This window comes from Euphorbia lathyris, chromosome 6 (genome assembly GCF_963576675.1).
Source record: "Euphorbia lathyris chromosome 6, ddEupLath1.1, whole genome shotgun sequence".
NCBI lineage: Eukaryota > Viridiplantae > Streptophyta > Magnoliopsida > Malpighiales > Euphorbiaceae > Euphorbia > Euphorbia lathyris.
The window spans coordinates 65,013,967-65,021,521 of record NC_088915.1 but is presented as its reverse complement, the minus strand read 5'-3'; the positions used below and the strand labels follow the sequence as shown (position 1 = coordinate 65,021,521).

At 34.7% G+C, this 7,555-nt stretch overlaps 1 non-coding gene and 1 pseudogene across 1 annotated transcript; one reads left to right on the top strand and one right to left on the bottom strand.

The window, feature by feature from the left end:
* Nucleotides 1-267: 267 nt before the first annotated feature.
* The window catches only part of LOC136233723 (uncharacterized), a 149,433-nt pseudogene continuing 142,145 nt past the window's right edge, over nucleotides 268-7,555 (bottom strand).
* LOC136234438 (small nucleolar RNA R71) lies at nucleotides 6,383-6,489 on the top strand. Its single transcript, XR_010691322.1, has one exon. It is a non-coding gene; the product is annotated as a small nucleolar RNA R71 (small nucleolar RNA).

Here is a 7,555-nt window from a genome sequence, read left to right as displayed (position 1 = left end):
ACATGATTAATTCAATTCCTCTTGTAATTATGCATCATTAATGTGAAGGTAAGTGCCTGAAACTTAAACAAACAAAACTGAAACATTAAATTGAAGGAAAACCAAAGGTTGTTCCTTAATTAAAAGAAATGAATGAAAGAATTAATGCACTTTATTAATCAGAATGAAGAGAAATACAACAAAATACCTTATTACATATATACATAAAAACATCTATGCATAAAAACAACAATCATATGTACACTATTACAAACAAACAACATAAACTCAAATAGTATCCCTATGAATTGGAATACGACGTACAGTGGCCCTGTCAATCTTCGCTTGAATGAAGATTTCCCTTTCTGTAGGAGAAAGAAATTTTGGACCAGAACGAAACTCTCTCTTTACAAGTCCCTCATTTTCCAGAAACTCATAATTCATTATGGGAAATGGTTCCTTATCAGTCCAAGGAACAGAAACTGATCCATTGGTTCCTAGGATTATTCCACATATAATATTCCCAAACCCTATTGTTCGATTCTTCGAACGGGAAGCGGCAACTAATCCCTCCATCAAAATTTTTGAGGAATCAACTGTGTTACCTTGGAAAATATCACCTAGCACATACAAATCGGTATCCTGGACGACACTGCTTCTGACTCGACCAAATAGGCTATGACAGAGAAATTTGTGAAGAAACAGCATGGAGTTAGAATTAATTGATTTGTTGTAGGCAAGACGTGGATTGAATCTCCAAAATCCCGTCAACATTCTCCAGATATCTGTAGAAGTCATATCTCTGCCAGGATGATGTGGAGTGTTGTCCTGTGGTGGAAAACCAAACCAAGAATGAAGTTTAGGGTATCCAAATGTGAACATCTTACCCTCACATCGAAAACTGAGACGAACACGCCTCTTATTGACGAAACGAACGGTAGACAGAAACTCTAATACCCAGTTCCCAATAATAGGAAACTTCATGGAAGCAAACTTGGTCCATCCCAAATTTGTCAGATAGCGATTCATGTCATTGCTTATCCCGAGTTCTTCGTTCAGGAACTCGTCCAGATACAGCATGCCACAAAATTGTGCATATCTAAACTGCAAATATCATTTCCCCTCATCATGATTGTAGATTGGAAACCATGCTCCATAGCGTGAAGAGATATCAACACGCTTCCTTCGAGCAGAAGTGTTCTTCCTAGCATTTTTCAGAGATTTGGTCATGTTTGTGAAATAAGATGGTGTCTGTAGGATTTAGAATTGAAGAAAGAAATTCAGAAATCTAAAAGAGATGAAATGTTATGAAAGAATCCTGAATCTACAGGAATATATAGGTGACATAAGTGAAAGGTTGTGTCTGTTGAAAATGAAAAGGCGTCAAACTGATACCTTTTGGATAAAACCGACTGAAAATCTCAACTGCAATTTCTGGAATCTCTACTGAGATTTTAAAATGTTAAAATACAGAAAATCTCAAACGAGATTTCTGGAATCTCAACTGAGAATTCTCAAAATACATATTTTTCAAAAACACTTTATTCTTCATGAAATAAATTTCAAAACACGACTAAATTTGATTTTTATTTTACAAAACTTATTTGTACACAAAACTAGAAATAAAAATTAATTATATAACTAATAAAAATAAAATAATAAAAAAACGAAAATAAAAATAAAAATAAAAATAACATGAAATAAAATAAAAGTTATGATCAAAAGACAAGAAAAACCAAAAATTAAAGGTATGAAAACTAAACAAATTAATTTTCATAGAATTCGTCCAGAAATTCAATTACTTGAATTGGAGCTCCTTCGTAATAAATTTTTCTTCGATTACCATTAACCTTAAATCGATCGCCGTTAGAATGTTCTAGCTCTAAAGCTCCATAATCAAATGTTTTAATAACCACAAATGGTCCATTCCATCTAGACTTGAGTTTACCTGGAAATAACTTTAATCTGGAATTACAAAGCAAAACTTTATCCCCAACATTAAAGCTTTTAATTTTGATTCTGGCATCATGCCACTTTTTAACTTTTTCCTTATAAACCCTTGCATTTTTGTAGGATAAATAGCGTAATTCATCCAACTCGTTTAAGTCGAACAAACGCTTTTTCCCTGCGCTTTGCAAATCATAATTAAGGGTTTTTATAGCCCAATATGCTTTATGTTCTAACTCTACTGGTAAATGACAAGCTTTACCATAGACTAATCTATAAGGTGTCATTCCTATAGGTGTTTTAAATGCAGTACGGTATGCCCATAACGCATCGTTAAGTTTATGTGCACAGTCTCTTCTAAAAGACGAAACTGTTTTCTCAAGTATCCATTTGAGTTCTCTATTTGATATTTCCGCTTGACCATTCGTTTGAGGATGGTATGGCGTAGATACACGGTGGTGTACTCCGTATTTTCTCATAAGCGACTCAAAGCTTCTATTTATGAAATGAGTACCTCCATCGCTTACCATAACTCTAGGGACTCCAAATCGGCAAAATATTTCATTTAAAAACTTAACAACTACCTTAGAATCATTTGTCGGGGTTGCAATTACTTCAACCCACTTTGAAACATAATCTACGGCTACTAATATATAATTTTTGCCAAAAGAAGGAGGAGAAGGACCCATGAAATTGATTCCCCACACGTCGAAGATTTCAACTTCCAACATGTTTGTGAGAGGCATCTCATCTTTCCTTCCTAAATTCCCGGTTCTTTGACATTTATCGCAACGGATAATAAATGAACGGACGTCTTTAAACAGGGTAGGCCAAAAGAATCCACATTCTAATATTCTAGCTACTGTTTTGCTTACGCTGTTATGACCTCCATAAGCACTTGCATGACATTCCAACATTATAGAGTCATATTCAAACTCAATAACACATCTCCTAAGCATTCCATCGCCGCATGTTTTGAACAAAAATGGATCTTCCCAAAAATATTTCTTAACTTCCGAAAAGAATTTCTTCTTTTGCTGAGAATTTAATCCATCTGGCATAACATGTGTAGCTAAGTAATTGGCAATATCCGCATACCATGGTGCTATGACACTTTGTACTTGCATGAGATATTCATCGGGGAAATCATCTCGAATACCTAATGTTTCACCGATGGGACCGTTTTCATCTTCAAGTATTGATAGATGATCGACGACAAGGTTTTCAACTCCCTTTTTATCTTTAATCTCTATGTCAAATTCTTGCAATAATAAGACCCATCTAATAAGACGCGGTTTTGCATCTTTCTTAGCAAATAAATATGTTAAAGCTGCATGATCGGTATAAATGATGACTTTAGATCCTAGCAGGTACGATCTAAACTTATCACATGCAAATACTACCACTAGCATTTCTTTTTCAGTTGTGGTGTAATTTAACTGTGCACCGGACAATGTGTGACTCGCATAATATATAACATGAAGTTTCTTATCCTTCCTTTGACCTAATACACATCCTACAGCTAAATCACTTGCATCGCACATAATTTCGAAAGGTAAATTCCAATCAGGTTTCGATATTATAGGTGTACTGACTAAAGCTGTTTTTAATGTATTGAAAGCTTGTAAACAATCCTCATTAAAATCAAAAGTTGAATCCTTCATAAGCAAATTAGTAAGTGGTTTGGAAATTACAGAGAAGTTTTTTTATAAATCTTCTGTAAAAACCTGCATGACCTAAAAATGATCTTACTCCCTTAACAGTAGTTGGTGGGGGTAATTTTTCTATAACTGAAGTCTTTGCTCTATCCACTTCTAAACCTTTTTCAGATATCTTATGACCTAAAACAATTCATTCGTCTACCATGAAGTGACATTTTTCCCAATTTAATACTAAATTCGTTTTATATCTAGACAATACTTTATCTAAGTTCTGTAAACATGCATCGAAAGAATCTCCATAAACTGAAAAGTCATCCATAAAAACTTCCATGATATCTTCAATGAAATCGTTAAATATTGCTATCATACAACGTTGAAACGTTGCTGGTGCATTACATAGACCAAAGGGCATTCTCCTATATGCAAATGTTCCATAAGGACATGTGAAGGTTGTTTTGTCTTGGTCATCCGGGTAAATGTAAATTTGAAAGAATCCGGAATAACCGTCTAGGAAACAATAAAATGCATGACCTCCTATCCTTTCGATCATTTGATCAATGAAAGGTAGAGGAAAATGATCTTTTCTAGTTGCTTTGTTTAGGTTCCTATAGTCTATACAAACCCTCCAACCGGTGGTGGTTCGCGTAGGTATTAATTCACCTTCGTCATTCCTTACAACAGTTATGCCTCCCTTTTTAGGTACACAATGGATTGGACTAACCCATTCACTATCCGAGATCGGATAAATGATTCCATTGTCTAAAAGTTTAGTAATCTCATTTTTGACTACTTCTTTCATGTTCGGATTTAAGCGTCTTTGCCTATCCGCTTTAGGTGGCTTATCTTCTTCTAAGTGAATTCTGTGCATTACGATGCTAGGATTAATTCCTTTTAAGTCTAAAATTTGCCATCCCATACTTCCTATCCTATTTCTAACAACTTTTTTCAATTTTTCTTCTTGATCATTTGTTAATTTGTTAGAGATAATTATAGGTAGAGAATCGCCTTCGCCTAAGAAAGCGTACCTCAAATGACTGGGTAATTCTTTAAGTTCTAATTTAGGGGGTATTACAATCGAAGGCGGAACTGGTCCATCTTCTCGAATCAAAGGCTCTGAGTCCTTATCATCTAATTCCTCACCCATTATAGGTTCTATTATTTCGTCATTTTGAATAACGTCATTGACACATTCTTCAACTAAATCAAGTTTCATACAAGCGAATTCCTCCATAGGATATTTCATCGCTTTGTTCAATTCAAACTCGATCTTATCTTCTCCTATCCTCAAAACTACTTTCCCTTCCGACACATCAACTAGAACACGTCCTGTGTTCATAAACGGTCTACCAAAAATTAGTGGACAATTAACGTCATATGCAAAATCTAATATAACAAAATCGGTAGGAAAAATAAATTTATCGACTTTAACTAAAACATCCTCAATTATACCATATGGTCTCTTAGTGGTTTGATCCGCTAATTGCAAAACCATATTGGTACGTTTGATATCTTCTTCTAAACCTAACTTGTTAAAAATAGACAACGTCATTAAATTTATACTTGCTCCTAAATCACAAAGACAACTTGGGAATTCAATATCTCCCAACTTACACGGAATAGTAAAACATCCAGGATCTTTGAGTTTAGTGGGCAAATTACTTGACACAATTGAACTACAGTCTTCAGTTAACGAAATGGATGAAATTCCTTCCCAACTGATTTTCTTTGAAATTAAATCCTTTAAAAACTTACCATAGTTAGGAATTTGCGTGATTGCATCCATGAACGTCAAATTAATGTGCAAATTTTTAAGTTTGTCTAAAAACGTTAAGAGTTGTTTGTCATAGTCCTTATTTCGGACTTTGTGCGGAAAAGGTGGTTTGGGTACAAAAGTTTTTGTACTTGAGTCAATTGGTGAACTTTTTGTGTTTGATATATCTTCTTTGGACTTTGGTAAATCAGTTCCTGGTAATATTGCATCTCTGGGCATTTCTGGACCTAGATAATTTTTTCCTGAACGAAGAGTGATAGCCTTTACCTGCTCTTTCGGATTTTCTTCCGTATGGCTGGGAAGACTTCCCTCTTTTCGGGATGGAATTGATTTAGCAAGTTGACCAATTTAGACCTCCAAATTATGGATGCTAGATGAGTGGTTTTTAATAAGCTGATCGAATTTATTTTCGATCCGTTTAAAACCATCATCGTGATTACTTATTTTTCCACTGATGGCATCTATAAATTTGTCGATTTTAGAAGATCAAGTGCTAATCGTATCTCTTGACTGATTTTGATAATTACTGGTACGATTTTGATTAGCATTTGCATTATTATTGTCTTTCCAGTTAAAGTTAGGATGATTCCTCCATCCAGAATTATAAGTATTAGAATAAGGATTATTAGTTTGGTTTTTCTCTTAGACAAAATTTACCTGTTCGATCTCACTCATATTTTCATAATCCACATCCGTTTGGATTGGATTACCATTGGTATCGCGTGGTGCCATAAACTTATCAATTTTGTGCGATAAGGCAGAAAATTGGGCTTGTAACATCGCGACTGGATCAAGTTCCACTATACCTTTAACTGATGATGAGGCTGAGGATGATGGTTTCGCCACCGGTATATGTCCACGTTCCGCGGGCCACATACTGTTGTTGATTGCCATTTCCTCCAAAAGTTCTCTTGCTTGGGCTGATGTCTTTTTCATAAATAGCCCTCCTGACATAGCATCTAATGAACCTCTAGTTGTAGGATTTAATCCATTGTAAAATGTTTGCATTAAAAGTTCAGCGGGCAATTGGTAGTGTGGGCATAAACGTTGAAGTTCTTTAAAACATTCCCAAGTCTCATAAAGAGTTTCATTATCATTTTGAGAAAAAGATGTTAACTCTTTTATGACTCTTGCAGTTTTTGCTAAAGGAAAATATTTTGATAAAAAAGCTTGGGCTAATTGTTCCCAAGTTGCAAACGTTGCGGCTGGCATTGAAGTTAACCACTCTTTGGCTCTATCCTTCAAAGTGAAAGGAAAAAGTCGAAGTTTGATTGCTTCGGCAGTCACATCTGGGATTTTAAAAGTGTCACAAATTTCAAGGTAATTTGTCAAATGGGTGTTAGGATTTTCGTTAGGTAACCCGTAAAATATTACGTTATTTTGCAACATATTAAGCAAAGCGGGCTTAATTTCAAATTGGTTTGCGGTGATTCTGGGTCTAACGATACTATTGGTTACACCGGCCACACCTGGCCTAGCGTAGTCCATAAGTGTTGGTGGATCTGCCATAAAAACTGGCTCAGTATTTGTCTTTAATGGGGTTTTGTTTTTGTTTTTCTTGTTTTTCTTGTTCTTTCTAATGGTTTTTTCAATTTCCGGGTCTATAAGGTCTGGTACAATGCCTGAACTTCGAGAACTGCGCATGAACCTGAAATCGTACGCGAACCGAAACTACCTACAAAACAGAATTTGAAAAATAAATATGTTAGTAAATTAAAATTAATAAATTACAAAAATTAAAATAAGTATGTATAAACCTAGATTCGAAATAAAACACGAAAAATCTAAAATTTTGTTAAAAATTTTGGCGTTCCCCGGCAACGGCGCCAAAAACTTGTTGAGCGATTTCCGCAAGTGCACGGTATACGCTTGTAGTAATAAAAGATATCGAACCCACAGGGAACGCTTTTTAACTAAAACTTGTTTTAATCCTGTTTTATTCACGTCTTTAGGTTTAACTTAAGAAAGTCGTTTAATTGATTGTATTGGTTTGGATTAATTAGGATTAGATGAGAATATTATATTGAACTTAGAGAACAATTCTGTATTGAGATTTTGATTACAAGACAGACGCTTTCGTATTTGGAATAAATCAAAGGTATAAAATGTGTTTCCGATTAAGCAAAGAAAGCAACTATAACTTTGGTAAGATTATGAACATGAAATAACATAAGAATTTATGCAATTAAATGGCTTT